General features: G+C 50.3%; 1 protein-coding gene and 1 pseudogene across 4 annotated transcripts in view; one reads left to right on the forward strand and one right to left on the reverse strand.

Annotated features, from left to right (window-relative positions):
• The window catches only part of RNF220 (ring finger protein 220), a 217,579-nt gene that overhangs the window by 72,471 nt on the left and 127,784 nt on the right, over nt 1-17,324 (reverse strand). The gene's annotated exons all lie outside the window — the stretch shown is intronic.
• Nucleotides 3,178-3,249, forward strand: LOC116568292 (annotated as a pseudogene).

A 17,324-nucleotide genomic window follows, 5' to 3' on the forward strand; every position in this document is an offset into this window, starting at 1 on the left:
GCTTATAAAATGAAGAATGATGGGCACCTGTGTGGCTCAGTGGGTTAAGCCTCTGCCTTTGGCTCAGGTCATGGTCTCAGGGTCCTGGGATTGAGCCCTGCATCGGGCTCTCTGCTCAGCAGGGAGCCTGCTTCCCCCTCTTTCCCTCTGCCTCTCTGCCTACTTGAGATCTCTGCCTGTCAAATAAATAAATAAATCTTTTAAAAATAAATAAATAAATAAAATGAAGAATGAACTTGCCAAATCCCTAATGGCAGGGTGTCTTGGGTGATCTCTCTTATTCCCTTGTCCTCCCAAAATAGTACCTAAGGGCCTGGCTTTAGGCTCCTGGGCCCCGAGGCCAGTGAACTGTCCGAATCCGGCTTCCCTAAGTAAATTTATTAAGGAATCATGTGGATCCTTGGGATGCTTTTGTCCATGCTCCCCAATCCTCTTCAGTTGGAGCAGGAAGAGGAAAGTGATGGCCTACTTGCGGGCTACAGAAAGCACATGATAACCATATGTTCTCCTGGACTTATCTTTAAAGCTTGATCTTTAAATATGATCTGAAGGACAAGTAGGAGTTAGCCATGAAGAGGGTAGGGAAGAGACAGTTCAGAACTAGAACTAGTGGGGAGAGCCAGGAAACAGCCTGCAGGTGGACCAGCAAGGTCTAGCTGGAGAAAGCCAAGAATTACAGTATGGCCAGAGGGGAGAATAATTCTGGGGGGACATTGAGGAATGATTTCTGGGAGGTAAGCAACCGCTGGTTGATGAAGCCCAGCTCTTTGTCCCGAATGGGGATACATTTCCTTGGAAGCAACTGCCGTCTACATTCTGTTGATTTTAAATTTGTATCTTTACTCTGGAGCTCTCCTGGGAGTATCAGACTCTCATATCCAATTGTCAGTGGATGTAAACACCTGAAACTCAAACTAGCCAGTAGGAACTCCTCCTGGTCTCCTTCCAAACTCAGGGTTTTTTTTTTTTTAAAGATTTTATTTATTTATTTATTTTTTTATTACGACAGAGATCTCAAGTAGGCAGAGAGGCAGGCAGAGAGAAAGAGGGTTGGGGGGGAGCAGGCTCCCCGCTGAGCAGAGAGTCCGACATGGGACTTGATCCCAGGACCCTCAGATCATGACCTGAACCGAAGGCAGAGGCTATAACCCACTGAGCCACCCAGATGCCCCCAAACTCAGTTCTGATCCTAACTCAGGACTCTGCCCTGGTTCAGCTCCGCTTTCTCTGATGCCCATCTTTAGCTTCCTTTCATAGATTCTGGCCTGTTCTCTTCTTTCTGATTTGGTGTCCCCATGGACCAATAGCTCAATACCTACCTCATGGTTTTCCTGGTCCCAACATCTCCCTCTTTTGCATGCAGCGTTCCACGTGCAGGCCCTACACAAATCTGACCAGGCAACCCCCACCTCCTTCAAAGCCTTCAGTGGATCCCCATGCCCTTAGGATAAACAAGATGAAGTTCAAACTACTTAGCACCTGATTCGTAGGGTTTTAGTGAAGGGGAAATGAGATGATGCACAGAAAGCACTTGGCCAGCCACCTAGGACATTTTGGGCATTCCATTAATAGTAGCTATTATTACTACCATAATAATAATTATACAGTTTGTGTCATATTATAATCATCGTCTAAGCTCCCCCCAACCCACATGCTGCTGCTTGTCTTTCTCTTCAGTCTCTTTTTTGGCCATTCTCCTCCATGCTTTCTTCCGCGAGCTCCTAGAGAACTCCTCTTTCAAGCCTCCATGCCCTCGTCCATTTCACCCAACCTCATTTCAGCCTGGAGGACCCTTTCCTTTATTATTTGCTCTATCAGCTCCTCATCATCCTTCCTCATGAGCATCTCTCTGCAAGTACAGCAAGAGAACAAAATGCTACGGACATGCATTTCACTTAGCCATGGTGACTTGGTATTGTAGAGAGGAGTGGTGACAATGACCCAAATCTTTAGTGGCAGTAGCTGATGGTAGAGATCAGAAGCTACCCTCGAGGCAGTGAGTCACAGACACCCAGGGAACTGAGAAGTAGCTGAGCTGGAGAAAATGGGCCTGGCAGAATGGCTGGCCTTGGGAGGTTGGCCGTGGAGTCTGGCTGGTCAGGAGGAGTAGAAGGACCAGTAAAGAAGATTTTGAAACGTACCAGGGAGAGATTAAGTCTGATGGAAGAGGGGCTCACCATTTACCAAGGAGTCAGACAAGTAAACAGAAATTATATTACAGCATGATAACTATTATAATAGAAGTGGTGCGGTGCCATCAAGACATGGATTTCAAAAAGAGTCCCTTTCCTAATGAATTTCAGGGTGACAATTGCATGCAATAAGGGTTCATGAGCCCATGCTCTGTGTCAGGCACGGTGCTGGGTGCTGAGGACGCGGAGGACACAGGGATGGATGAGCTGATTTCTGCCCCCTAGTGGGAGGAGACGGCCAAGCTAAAAAAATGCCACAAAGGCTGTCAAATGTCTCCTGTCTCCAGACTGCCTCTTCTCCCATTTAGTGTGATAGGAATCATTATCATTTAATTCCTCAAGCTAAAAGCCTGAACATTATTTCTGACTCCAAGATTTATGTTCTAGATGAAACCTAAAACATCCTATAGAGGATGGATTCGAGGGAAAGGAGACTGAAGGCAGGGAGACCGGCTAGAACTGATGCAGTAGTTCAGGGGAGACGTGATGGCCCTGGGTTGGATTAGGCTAAGAGCCTTGGAGAGAGCTGGCTAGATCTGAGAGTATTTGAGAGTAGGGTTAACAGAATTTGAATGGATGATTCAATGGGTGATTGAATGGACATACCAGTAAGAAGGAAGGAGCAGTCCAAAATGATTGCAGGGTGGGGTGCCCTGCAGGCTCAGTTGGTAGAGCCTGTGACTCTTGATCTTGGGGTTGTAAGTGTGAGCCCCACGTTGGGTACAGAGATTACTTAAAAATAAGACCTTTAGGAAAAGTGATCCCAGGTTTCTGGATTGGACATCTAAGATTGTGGTGCCATTTAATGAGATGGGAATGAAAAGAGGGAGAAAAATGATATGTATTGTGCTTTAAGTATCTTTATGGGGAGATGTCCAGTGGGTGGTTGGAAAGTGAATTGGAAGCTCAGGCGGTTGATGTGGATTAAAGTTGAGATTCGGAAGCCATTGGCTTACTGGAGTAGCATTTACATGTGAGTGGATGCAAGACTATACTTTCAGGGATCATTTCTATAGTTTGTTACATGTGAGTGGATGAGATCACATTAACAGGCTGTGTGCAGAGAAAAGCGGAACAAAAATAAATTCATTCGTTCGTTCATTCATTCATTTGTTCATTGAGTAAATTTATTGAGCACTTACCGTGTTCCAGATACTGTTCCAGGTTCTGGAAGTAAAACAGTGAACACGGAACTCAACTTCCACTAGTGGAAGCAGACAATGGAAAAAAACAAATAAAAATGGAATAGGAGGTCAGATAGGGGTAGGTGCAATGAAGAAAGACAAAGCGGGGCAAGGACATGCGGAGAGCAATGGCAGGCGGTCAGGGAAGGGCTCCTTGAAGAGGTGACATTTGAGCAGAGGTCTGAATGAAGTGGGCAAGAGACTCCTGGGAACCTGTGGGAAGAATGTTTCAGGCAGAGGAAATAAGGTCAAAGGCCCTGATGGAGAATATGCTTTGGCGTAGTAAGGAGCAGTGGGGCTGATGTGCTGGGGTGGAGAGAACCCATGCGAGAGGAGCAGGAAATGGAGGCAGAGAGGAGCCAGGGACCAGATCATGAGGTCCTATAGGCCAGGATGAGGAACTGGGTTTTCTTCTAGTGTGACAGGAAGGCCTGGAAAAGTTTGCAGCAGGGAGCGATACAATCTGACTTACATTGTAAAGGATTACTCTGGTCGCTATGTGGAGAACAGATTGTCGGAGGGCAAGAAAGGAGTGCGGTGGGAGATGACAGTGGCCTGCCTGACCACAGGGGCAAGGAAGATGGTGGGAAGTAGTCTGAACAGAGTCCTGTTGGCGGATATATTGGGTGAGTAAGGTAGGAAGAGATGCCAAGAATCGGAGGGGAATCAGAATGGAGGAGACTTCGATTCTAGTCTTTTCTCTGCTCTAACTCCGTGATCTCTGCAATGCCATCTGACTGTCCTTTGCTTCACTTCCATTAGTCCAGCAAATATGTACAGATTGCCTACAGTAGGCCGGCCTGTGCTAGGTGCAGGGCAAAACCGCTTAAATTCTAGTAGGAAAGAAAACAAGCAATTTGAGGAAGCGATAAGCGTTACCCCACAAACCAATCAGGGTACCGTCATCAAAGGTGACAGGGAAAGGGGGACGGGGAAGAAAAGCTCCCATGGTGGTGACCCTTGAGCTGAGTCGGGAGTCGGAACTGCACCTCTTGCTAGGTCTGTCTCCCAACTTTGCTGGGCGTTCTCTGAGACAATAGATGGAAAAGCACATTGACGAAAGCAGTTACAAATGATTGTCTTAACTTGGCTCAGCTCTCCTCCCCAAAATATATACCCATCATTTCTGTTAAGACCTGGAAAAATAAACACACACACACAGCTCCTTCCTTTGTGCTAGGTTGGCCCTCCAGGACTCCACCTTCTCCAGCACCTGTCTCTGGGGTCTTCATGGGATTATCCCAAGGATGCCAGGTCTTCCAGGAGCTCTTGGTATCTAGAATCACCAAGACGGGCCATCCCACAAATCATCATGGGGCTAAACTCCTCTTGGGACTCAGGACAACAAAGGCAGAAGGCAACTAAGTAAATGACTATGGAAGAAAAGGTCTAGAAAGGAATGCCCCTTCTGCCTCCTTTTCTCTTCTCCTCTCCCCATGGCCTCCCTTCTCCCTTTTCTCTTGTTCTCTACTCAGCAGCCCCCTACCCCAACACCTTCCCATGGGGTTTAGGCCAGCTGCTACCCCTGGAGGTCGTGCAAAGATCCTGGGCTCTGCCAGGGTGGGGTTCTAGGCTAGCGAGCCTAAGTCAGCAGGCTTTGCCCACAGCCCCACCCTGACAGGCGGTGCCTCTGGCAGCAAAGTCATGGCCCTGACTCCTCTGTCTCCACGTTTAAGAACATCTCTAACTGCTCCTTGGATAGCTCAATTAGTAAAGTGAATATATTATATAAAGTCTAAAAGATTAAACTATCATCGTCAGCCCATAATTTCATGAAGAAGTCAGGGGACCGTATCCCTCTTATTAACTCTATAACAAATGTGATGAAAATGTTCAAATAGAATGTTAATGCAATGTTACGTGTAATTTTCCCAGGCGATTTTCTGCTGAAATATTTCTTTATTAATAGTAATTGAGGGTATAAATTATGAATGAGGCGATTTTCTCCTTTCAGTAGGAAAGACGTACTAATGGCAATAATTCTTTATAATAATTTTTGGGGAGAGTGTGGCAGGGAAAGAGGCTAGTCTAAAAACAGACAAAAGCCCCTTTCCCGAGTCTCCCTGGGGGGACGACGCCTTGGCCCTAGTCACCCTCCGTGGCTTCACACACCGCAGATTGCCCGCAAGTGAAGTCTTTGTTCTTCATCAATTTTCCAAAAACCTCAAGGTCTGTTTGGAGGGCAGGAAGGAAGTTTTGCCTCTGGTCCTCAAGTGGGACAAGTTCTGAAGACAAACTTTTCTGCCTAGAAACCGTTCTGATAACAAGACCAAAGCCAGGCTCCTCAGCTGGGCTTCCAGGTCCAATCAGTTTGGACCCAAACTGTTTTTATAGCATCCTAGAATATTCAAGAAGGAATGACCCTCAGAAATCTTTCCATCTACCCCCCCCCACCCCATCTCGGTCTATAAATGAGAGGGATAAAAGCGTGGAGAGTGGGCATGGGTTGTTCTGTGCCACACAGTGAGTCTTTTGGGGAGAGCAGGGACTTTGGCCCAAGGGACCACGCACCCCCCCTTCTGCAGGTGGACAGCCCCAAGCCTCTCTCTCTCTCCATCTTTTCAGCTTCATTCTCATGGGTTGCCAGCCTGGGCGTCCTTCTCATCTGTTAAGACCCAGCTCAAATATGGGGCACCTATGAGTACGTGGTCTATTGCTCATCAGTCTTAGTTACGTGGCCTTGGTTTCTCTCTGTTTAGGACTGTCATCGGTCTGGACAGAGGTCCAGGAGGGCAAGAGCTGCAGAGAAATACTTTCTAAATTCTGCAGAGCTGTTAGACTAGTGCCTTTCTCTGAGGTCTTTCTCCATGTGGGGATATCCCATTTGACATTTGCCCATTCATTTATTGGGCAGACATTAAACATCTACCACGTGCCAGGCACTGTGCTAGGCACCAGGGTAACAACAGTGCATCTATCCAAAGAGAATGAAGATAAATAAATTCGGTGTTCTTAAGATCACAAGTGGGAAAGACAGTAACAGGTACACAAACGCCTACGGGCGGTAACGCATGTAAATAACACATGCTTATTTCATAGCAAATGTTTCTTCTTCTTATTGAATGTTATGGCCACAGTCAGGATTTTATCCTGAGTGAGAGGAACGGTCACTGGAGGTTCTCAGCAGGGGGGTGGCATAGTGTCACCTACACTGTTAAAAAGAACACTCTGATGGATTGCCAGTGGGCTGTGGAGCCACCTAAGATGGCTGTGTAATTTTGGCTGGGTGAGTGACACCGAAGAGGGAACCGACTAGGGGACAGAGGACATGTTCGATTTTGGACAAGTTGCATCTGAGAGATGCGAGGGTCAAATGAGTGGGGATGTCCGGGAGTCCAGGTGGAGTCCGGAGTGGTGGGTCCAGGTTGGGCCCTGCGGACTGGTTTCAGCCTGGGGCCTCTGGGCTTGCACCACCCCTCACGTGCAAGATTACATGATGTGTGTTTACAGGTCTGTTTCTCTCTACTGGACTTGAGCTCCGTGGGGGCAAGAACGGGGCCTGGTTAGTTTCTCCACCTTTGGTCACCAGCACAGGGCAGGTTATACAGTTGCTGGTGGCAAGAGTGCACTAAAGAGCAAATGAATGAATGGACGAATGCAGGGAGGGGCCACATGTTTATGCTCTTTGAGGCAACCCCTGTGGTCTTGGGGGTGCCTTAGACTCTCTCTGATTGCTTTAAACAAAGGCTACCCCCACCCATCTCTACCCCAGGAAGTGTAGGCTCTTTCCAAGCCTCCTGAAAGATCACTGGGAAATGCTCTCGGTGACTTACACAACTGCCATGGTATTAGGCATTCTTGATCTCCATCGTAGGGCTCTGTCTATCACTGCCATGAGTGGGGCAGGAGAAATGGTCCCCTTCAGGTCTGCAACTCTGGCTGGGGGCTCTGGTCAGCTTGTCTCCCTGCTCCAGGATCCCACCCCGCTGGGAACCTCATCACACGCTCTTCCCTCCACCTTCTTGCTATGTCCGGATCCCCAGCAGCTGGTCAGAAATGGGGCTGCTGGAATATGAAAATCTTGTTTTGTTCAAAATAGTATTTTTCCACACCTTCTGTTTGGAATCTTCCCGGTTCCCTAACCAGAGTTCATAGCAGGAAACTCCCACCTCCTGCATGTTGATGAGGAACACAAACCCACCCACTCAATATCATTCCTGAGAGCCCAGGTTTCAGGAGAGAGAGAATGACAAGTGCTCTAGGGACATATTCCAGGATAATTCTCCACCAGTTCTTCCCTGTACTTCACCATCTCTGGCTGTTTCTCCCCTTTAGACACAAAAACCTTAGGAACGTTCTAGGAGTCCTTGGCAGGGGCAAGGGCCCAGGCCCATACGATCAGGCTGGCTTAGCTCTCTGCCCTTGGAAAGCAGTGAGGATGGGGTTGGAAACAGAGCTATGTTAGTGATGTTCTCTGAGTGACATAGTGACCTCTTGACCAGAGGCCACTGGGGTGACCTCCAAGGGCATCTCTGTCTCCCCAAGCAGGGCTCTGGGGCCAGGAGGCCAGGCAGAGTTCTAGAGGCCTTTTCTCCTCCCTCAGGGAAATCTATCCATTAGTAAGTTGCCCTCCGAATTAGGGTAATGTATGTGCTCCTGCACAGACCCCCCCCAGACTGTAACGGTCAGCCCTGAGGCTTCTCCAGCTCTTTCAGATCCATACCACTTGTCTGCAGAGACCCTATCTTCTACTAGGTCATTTCTAGATAAGGAAAGATCAGGCTAGCTCAAGGCAGCCTTGAAGGGGAGCGGGAGATAGATCTGACCGTCAGGTTGGAGGTCCCCAACTCTGGAGCCTATCTTCTGATAATGATCCCTTCCTTGTCCTACAGGCTGGGGTCTGGGAAATGGGCAGGCTTAGCCAGGGTGGGGCTGGGACTTGATCCACACTCCACTCCCCCTCAACACTTAGTCTTGGCTCCCCTGGGCACCCTCCTCCCACTTTGGCCCCCTTCCTTGTTGAGCCAACAGCTCGATCTTGATCTCTGGAACAGGAAGGTTGACTCCAGAGGGGCCTTCTCTGAAAGCCAATGCTAATCGGGTTAGGGGCCAGGCTAGGGCGCTGCACTCCCTCTGTAGGACCAAGTGCAAGTGAAAAAAACGCCAATTACCAGATGACAAAAAGGGTCCCTGCCCCTTGGGAAGGGCAAGCTGGGGGGAGGGATGGGAGGGGCACAGTAACTGAACACCTTGCCGGAAATAGCTCCCATCAGTCCACTTAGGGAGCCATCAGCCCCAGCAGATTTATGGGCAGCGTGTGCCCCTCTGATAGATCGGACTATTTAAAGGCAGCTGAAGCCTCCATTTATATCAATGTGGAGCAGAGAGGGAGGGTGAGAGGCTGTGGCGGGGGAGTGAGGAGCAGCAGTGGGGGCATGCACCTGACGTGGCACTGGGGCTTCAGAGATGAGGGGAGCCTGCTGGGCGGGAGGACTGGCTCAGCCCGAGGGGACAGGAGTCTCCAGATCAAGTCCGAGCGGTGCCCAGGGAGGGCCAGGCGGGAGGGCTTCAGAGGTTTCCCAGGAGCATCTCTGCCCCAGCCCCAACCCACAGTCTTTGCTAGCCTTGCCAGCTGCAACAGGGAACTCAGGCTAATACAGAAGTGGAACTCCTGATTGCATTTCTAGCCGGGCCCCCACCCTCCCAGCTGCGGGGCATGCTTGCCCTCCCTGCAACCTCCCCCTTGCCTGGGCTGAGGGAGAAGGAATTGGGTTAGGCTGGGGGCATTAGCCGCTGAGGAATGGCCTGCTGCCTCCTGCCTGCTTGTCCCCAGCCTGCACTTCCTGGGGGCAGAGTGAGCTGCGCCCATCGCTCTCCCTGGCTCTGCCTCGGCCTTCCTCCCTAACTCCATTACTCCCAGGCTGAGGTGCTTACCCGACCCATGGTGGTCCCACTGATAATTCACCTCTCAGGAAACTCTGCCTTTCTGACCTCTCATTGCTTCCTCCCTGACTCCCGCTCTCCCCCTGCCCAGCCTCCTCCGCAGGCTTCGAGATCTGGACCCATCTGGCCTTATTCTCCTGGCTTAGTGGTAAACCGCTGTCATTCACCCATAGACTGCTAGTTTGTTTGTTGGTTGGTTACTGACTCATTAATTCATTCACTCATTCATTGAGTGCAGACTAAACACTGTCTACGGAGGGCTCTATGCTGGGTCCTGGGGATACTCAGCAGATTCTGGTATAGTCCCTAGTCCTGGGGGAATTTAAGATTGCAGGGCAGGTAGGCAAGGGAACAGCACAACCAAACTTGTCCCTGCAGGGTGGAGAGCAGATTAGTGGGGGTGCGCGCAGAGGCAGGAGGGCAGAATAGTAGTTCTCAACTCTGGCGGCGGCACAACAGAATTAACTGGGGACCTTGAAAGTGAGGATGCTTAGGCCACACAGAGATCAACCAAATCCACATCTCTGGGGAGAGATCCAGGCATCAGATTTTAAAAAGCCTACCCCATCGGGAAAGTCCGATGTCCTGGAGCCAAGATTGAAACCAGTGTATTAGAAGTCTACTGCAATAGTCCAGGCAGGAGTAGACAGTGATCCAAACAAGAACAGCAATAACATGGATGGAAGGGAGAGGAAATTTGAGAACTGTTTCTCTTGCAGCTGTTTCTAACTAGTAACACTCTCTGGTCCCCCATTCAACCTCTATTCCCACCATTTTTATCTTATGACCTCAATCATAACTTCACAGAAGAAACTGATGCCATTGGGGAAGACTTGGCAGGATGGTAAGTCCTGGTAGGCAGGCTGCAGTACTGAACTCACGGGGGTCAGTGGAGCTCTCACAGGACAGGCACCTAACAGACATTGAACTGAGCTAACTAGTGGGCACCTAGAAGTGTGGGTCCCCAGCTCAGGAGACAAACATGAGGAGAGGACACAGATGGGGGGCACAACAGCCCTGGGGATGACGGAGGGGCTTGTGGAAGGAAAGGAGCACAGAAAAGAGACAGAAGGGACAATCAAAGAGGTGGGGAACAGGTATGTGGAGGGGGAACAAACCAAGTAGACAGGTTTCCCGCAACGCTGTCCTGGGTGCCCAATACTTATCCTGCATTTGAACTTCCCTGTTTGAAGAAGGTGCTCTGTCTCTGTTTTATAGACAGAGATCCAGGCTCAGAGAGTGTAAGTCAGTTCAGGTTAGGGAATCCCCTGTCAGGAGCTAAGATGTGAAACCACGTCTGTCCAATCAAAGATATCTTAGCCCTATGGCACATGGCAGGACACAAAAGGGTCACAGAGCCCAGTGACAGGGAATTTCAAGGATGAGGAAGGAGTCAATAATATCAAATGTAGCAGCTTCCCCTCTTCCTGTTCAGCTGGCCCCGTTTCCCTGGATGGCCTCGGAATAGGCGCCATCACGGCTGGGAGGAAATCATGGCGCCCCTGAGTTCTCAGCTCTTTGGGCTAGAGTGCCTTTCTCCACAGTCACTGTGCCACTTCAGCCTCCTCCAGCAGCAGGGGTCCAACAGCCCGGGCTGTGTGGGGTGTGTGTGTATGGAGGGGTCGGCCTGGGGCTCAGCTCAGCCCAGTTAGCGCAGAGGGGCCCGGCCTGGCCTTACGCATGTGGACCATGGATGATGCCAGGAAAGAAGGGGCTGCCTCCTTCCTCCCCAGCTCACGAAATCCTTCTGGCCTGGAAAGACCCTGACCCATCGTTCCCTTCCCAGGGAAATATCCCGAAGCTAGAAGGGCTCGTGCTCCGTTCTCTGGAATCCCACTATAGTGCTGTTCTCGGGCCTGTAAAAACTCGATCCCAGTGTATTCTGGTTACCTGGTGGGCCCCAATCAGGTCAACAGCTACCCAAGGGCAGGGAGCAAGTATGATTCTTGACTGGCTCCCCAACATCTTTCTGTGGTGGCACAGGATAAATTCACATTGATAGAATGACTCAAGAAACACTAGGACAAGGCCGGAAGGGGACATGTGGGGTGGAGGAGGGGAGGGTAGGAGAAAGGAGGCCCTTTCTGATTTATAACGGCCCAAGCAGGGCAAATGGCCCCGAGCTTTCTAGCAATGCTTTCCAGTCCATAGGAAGAACCGCTGGGGTCCTCCTAGGGAGCTGCCTTTTGGGGCTTCCTTGGGCTAAGCATGTTCCAGTCCCCTCCAGGCACCTCCCGTACCCTAACCCCCGTGGTTGTCTGGGACCTGCTGAGTCTGAGGCGCAGATTGAAACAGTGGCAGCAACGACATGGCCGGGAGAGGCTGAAGGCCTCCCTATATCTTTGCTCAGGAAATGGCCTCATAAAAGTGACAGGGAGACGCACCTATGGATGCTTGTTAAAGTTTTATTACTAATCACCTCCAAAGTCAGTGAGGCATTGGGAGGGAGCTGGGAAAATGGAGTCGTCAGGGCCTGGGAGCAGGTGACAGTTGCCTCCGCATGGAAGGCAGAGATTGCCCCATGGGCTGAGGTGGCCACTCTTCCCAGGGTGCCCCGCTCTGCTCCACCAGGATGGGTGCCGCTCTGGCACTCTCCCTCCTTGGGAAACGGAAGCTGCCTCGTTCATTCCCGTGCCTAGCAGGTCACCACGCTGAGTCCAAGCCTCCTCTGAAGCATCTGACCCATCCCCGCCCCTCCTTCCCAGGGCTGCTATCCTGCTCAGGCACCCTGACTCTCGCTTGGCCCGTCCTGACAGCCTCCCAAAGGGCCCTGCCTTTGGTCTGCAGTCTGGCCCTCTAGACAACCTCTCCCACTGCTAGTGGGGTGATCCTGCCTCTTCAGCGGCCTCTAGATGCCTCCAGAATGGGTCTAACTCCTCGCTATAGCATGGACATTCCTTCGGGACTTGGGCCCTTCCTTGACCTCTAACACCAATTTCCACTATTTCCTTCCAGGGCTGGACAATTTGGATTTCAGCCCCAAATCCATGTGCTGTCTGCCAAGAAATACCTTGTCCCCAGGTGCTTGGTAAACATAGGCTCTTTTTTTTTTTTTTTTTTTTAAGATTTTATTTATTTGACAGAGAGAGAAAGAGATAACAAGTAGGCAGAGAGAGAGGAAGGGAAGCAGGCTCCCCGCTGAGCAGAAAGCCCGATGCGGGGGCTCAATCCCAGGACCCCGAGACCATGACCTGAGCCGAAGGCAGAGACTTAACCCACTGAGCCACCCAGGTGCCCCTACATAAGCTCTTTTTTAAGGACCCAACTCAGACGTCTTTAGGAAGCCTTCCCTAACCCCTCCACACATTCCTCATACTGACAGTTGTGGTTCCTTGCACAAGTGCTTCATAGACCATAAACTCCTCTAGGGCAAGATTCAAGTCTGATTCATCCCTCCACCCCCAGGCGTCTGGCTTGGCACTGTGGTTTGCTGAACGAAAGCATGAATGAAGAATCGTTACAAGGTTTGCATTCCGTGAAGCCGTACACTATACAAGGGTAGGGGCAGTGAGGGTCTCACTCACGACAGTGACCCCCCGTGCCTGGGGCCGAGTGACAGATGGGGTGTCTGCCCAGGGCAGCGGCGCTGGGAAGGAGGGGCAGGGAAGGGTCAGATGGCTTCAGAGGAGGTTCAAACACGGCTTGCTGACTTGCTAGGTACAGGAGTTGAAAGAGAGTTCAGCTCTTTATTGAATAAGAGAATGGCGATTAAATGAGATAATGTGTGGGAAAACATTCAAACTCTAAAGATCCTGTTTTTATTGTTCTGTTCCCAGGCTTCCTGCTAGCATCTGTCTTCTTGTCCATTTGGTGACCACCACCTCTATTCTCTGGGAGCCAAACTGACGAAGGCAAGAAAGGAAGCTGAAGATATTGGAAAACCTTGAGGCTATTTTTCCTGTTTCCAAAGTACACCTGCTCCTCGAGACCATCATGATTCCTCCCCCTTCCAGGATCTGAAGGGGGCGAGAGGGGTGCAGAGTTTTCCCTCACTCAGTCCTCAGCTCGACTGTGTAGAGAAGAAGCCCTTCTGTGGGCCCGGCTCTGTGCTCATGCTGGGGACACAGAACCATCAGACAAGCTCCTGCTCCCCCACAAGCTCTCACTGTGTCTCAGGAGGGGATACAGTTAGCATGGGGGTACAGCTGTGTCAAAGGCCACCCCACTCTGGAGCGCAGAGCTCTGTTGACACTAGCTGGGTGGGCCCTAAGGAGAACAGAAGCCAGGGAGCATGGAGGCTGCTGAAGGAACCATGACTCGGCTTGGTCTGAGGGGACCCAGCCAGCCCCCCACCAAGTCCCACCCCAGAGACAGCCCTTCCTGGAGGGAGCTCAAGGCTGAGGGAGCTGTAGGTGGGGAAGTGGGAGGCCCTGTCAGACATCCGGCTCCCTCACAGGGGGCCGCTTCACCACGCTTCTCTGTATAGGCCCATTCTCCCTGACGAAGCACAGGTCACCCTCTTGCCTGTAAGGTCGGCAAGTGAACAGGTCAGAGCTCTTCAGAAATTATACACCCAAGGCGAAGGTAATGACATCTGACGCAGAGAAGTGAGCGTCCTCCAATGTGAGCCAGGATACCTTGACAACTTAGGGCCAAGTCCCTCCAGCCGCTGCCCTTGAGTGACAGCAGCTTCCGGGGGCACAGCTCTGGACTCTCCCCATTCGCTCTCTTTTCCATGAGTCCGAGCTGTGGCCCCTCCGTGTCCCGGGCCCCCCTGGCCAGCTGCAGCCCCCACTCCTGTTCCTTCTGGGCTAGATGGTGGTCTCCCCCATGGTGCCCCCTGCCTCACCGACACAGGCTTGGTCAGATCCTGTGGTGCTGCCCGCCCCCCTTCCTCCTTCTCATCTCTATATATCTGTCTAATGAACATTTCAATAAGCCGAGCACAGCTTTTTCCACTTAATAAGCAGAGTGCTGACTTCATTGCGGGTTTGCTCTTCACTTATCTGTTCAGGGCCTTAAATCACTCCCAGGAAAAAGCTTAGCAAAGGGAAACCTGGTACCCTGGCTATTGGCTACTCCTGTCAGCACCCTGCCCTGCTGGGCCAGAGCCGAGGGGATGCCTCTGCTTCCACAGAAAAGCCAGAACATGTGAATACACACCTGGGAGCCAAGAGACAGGAAGGCTAAGGGCCAGGGGTTGCCGAAGCCACCACCATGGAAGGAAATTCTAGAGGCAGGGCGGAGGTGGCAGAGTAGAGCAGGCCTGGGCTGTCCTGCTTCAAGGTGGGGACAAGGGAGGGGTGGTGGGGGTGTTGGATGCCAGTGAAGCTCTGTAAGGGAGACGTGCTGAGCAAGGTATGTTTAATGAACATCTACTCTATGCTAGGAGCTCTGCTAGGGGCTTCAGGCAAATAGTGAACAAAGGATTATGGCCCCGCCTTCATGGACTCGCTTTCCAACAAGTAAGGAAAACAGTAAACAAACCATTTACTAAATAAGGGACAGTGACAGGTGTTCTGGGAATGAATAATGGCAGCTGGGGAAAGCTGCCCTCAGGAAATGAGGTATAAGCTAAGGTCTGAAAAGACTGGCTGAGGCAGGTGACAGGTGACTCTGGTGGTGGGGGAGACCAGAACAGCCCAGTAACCGCTCACTTTCACGGGGCTACTGCATGTTGTGTAATTGTTATGTGTTGGGACCATGTGAGGTAGTGGCAAAGGACACAGACTTTGGAGCAAGACACACCTATGTCTGAATTCTAGGGTGGACTTACTAGCTGTGTGGTCTCGGAGAAGTGAGTTAACCTCTCTGTGCTTTGGTGTCTTCGTCTGTAAAATGGGCTTAAAGTACCCGCCTCACGGGGCTGTCATAAAGACTAAACTTGATCCTCATTGTAAAGAATGTTTAAAGTACCTGGTGTGTAGGACATGCTCAAGAAGCAGTAGGTGTTTCTACTAACAATACTATCATATGTGTCTATTCCCCACCGCCACTGTGTCTATTCCCCTAGCCTACCAGAGGTCCTTGAAAGCTTAGACAAAGTCTTCTAGGTTTTATGTCCGATTAGACAGGGAGAACTGGGAGAGATGTGCTATCTCACATGGTGCAAGAACTCTCGCAGAAAAGAGCACCAGGCATCCAGCCAAAGAAAGGTATGACCCTCGGAGTATATGCGTATATATGGAGGGGGATGGGCCATGGGATGCTGTTTTCCAGGATCCTTCTGGATCTAGTTGGCACGAAGACTTCAGGGCAAAAGGGTAGAGACTCAATTAAATGTGAGCAAGTGCAAGGCAGCGCCTTTTGTGATAAACACATCAAAATTCCCTCTCCGGTGTTCAACTCTGCATGGTCAGCCACAGTTCTGGCAAAGGACCTAGAAATCCTTCTTCATTTAGACAGCTCCCTGAGGCTGTTGGCCAAAAGACCAAGAGAATTGCAAGTAAGATGTGAAAGAAGGAGAACATACTTCTTGAGGTGTCCAGCTGGAACAGGCCTCGCTTGCAGGGCTCTGCTGGGTCTCTGTCCTGTCCTGGAGAAGATCCAGGAGGTGCGAGACTTCCTTTACTGGGAAAGGTTAAATTGCTTACTCTCAAGTCTGCAAAGTGGAAGGCTGCTGGGGGATGTGCAGGAAATCACAAGCGGGGTAGAGAAGGTGATTAAAGACTTAACTCACAAAATCCTGAAACCCTAGGCAAGTGGATGTACTTGGGAAGCTTGAGCCCATTTGAGATGAACACAGGTGATTGCCATTTTACACGGTGGCCTATAAACTCCAGAAATTCATTAGCCCAAGGGGTGGGTCTAGCAAAAAACAAATGAATCAAAAAGTATTTGGACACATTTATGAAAGAGTCCTCTATGTCCCTTAATCAGGGTTTGTTCATAGTGAATGAACCAATGAATACGAATGACCCTGGTTTTCAAGGTATTTCAATTCAGTGCAATAAATATTCATGGAGAACCGACTATGACAAAGCATTGTTGCAGGATGTAAACCTGAACAGTTTCTATCCAGAAGCTTACACTTTTATAAGAGGATTAGAAGGCACAGTGTCAACACAGGGAGAACATAGCGAGTGCTGTAAGAAAAATGCAGGAGGGTATGGCCACTCATAGAAGGCAGAGATTGTGCAAGGTTTGGAAAAGGGATCAAGAAAGATTTTATGGAGAAGGAGATCTTCGAAATGGGCCTCGAAGGACAAGTTCGTTTCTAACAAGTGGAAGAGGAAATAAAGGTATCCCAGAAAGAGGGAATGACAAGTCCCAAGATATGAAGGTGGAAAAAATAAAAGGACATGTTTAGGTATAGATAATACGCACAGTGAGAAGGGGCGGGCGGGAGGGGAACAGAGAGGGAGGGAAAGAAGAGATACCTAGAGAAGAACAGAGCAGCATCCGTCGAAGAGCAAAGTCAAGTCTGGGCCACCCTATAGCGAATAAAGGCAGGGTCAGAATTGCAAAGGCAAGGTCTTGAAGATCTTCTGACAATTTGGGCCCTAAGATGAAAAGGAGCAGGCAGAGATTAGAGGGTAGCTCTTAAATTTAAGACTCAAAATAACTGGTAGATCTCAGAGTTCCTTCAGCTCAGCCCCTAGGGAGATGCAGAATGAGGCCCCATGGTTCCCCGTTAGTACAGAGATTGTCTTGGCCATTTCTGGCCTCGTGGGGATCTTAGTGGGCAACAACATTGGATTCAGTCACAATGGGAGCTCCCTGGGTACTCCCTCCCTGTCCAGTGTCATTTGTACAGGGGAACTTTGATTAAAAATGAACATGAGGAGCAGCCAGGAAGAGATAAGAAAGGGAAGGAGATACCTGAACTTGGGGCAGCCAGGCTGAAGAGTTGTGTTAAAAAGAGGACAGGTTTCCTAGAAGGCAGCGGCTGCATCTTGGGACAGAGAAAGGAATCATTTGTTCATTCCGGTTGTTATTAACTAGCAACTTGTGGAGCTTGTTTTATGTGCCAAGCACAGTGCTAGAGCCCAGGAAATACAGAACCTGTCTTTAAGAAGCTCACAGTCTGGGAGGGGAGAAGAACGTATGGACAGATCATTAGAAAATGGTGTGGTTAGAAAAGCTAAGTACTGGGTCGGTACCGTGGGGATGGTCAGCAACACCA

Source organism: Mustela erminea, chromosome 10, assembly GCF_009829155.1.
Source record: "Mustela erminea isolate mMusErm1 chromosome 10, mMusErm1.Pri, whole genome shotgun sequence".
Lineage (NCBI taxonomy): Eukaryota > Metazoa > Chordata > Mammalia > Carnivora > Mustelidae > Mustela > Mustela erminea.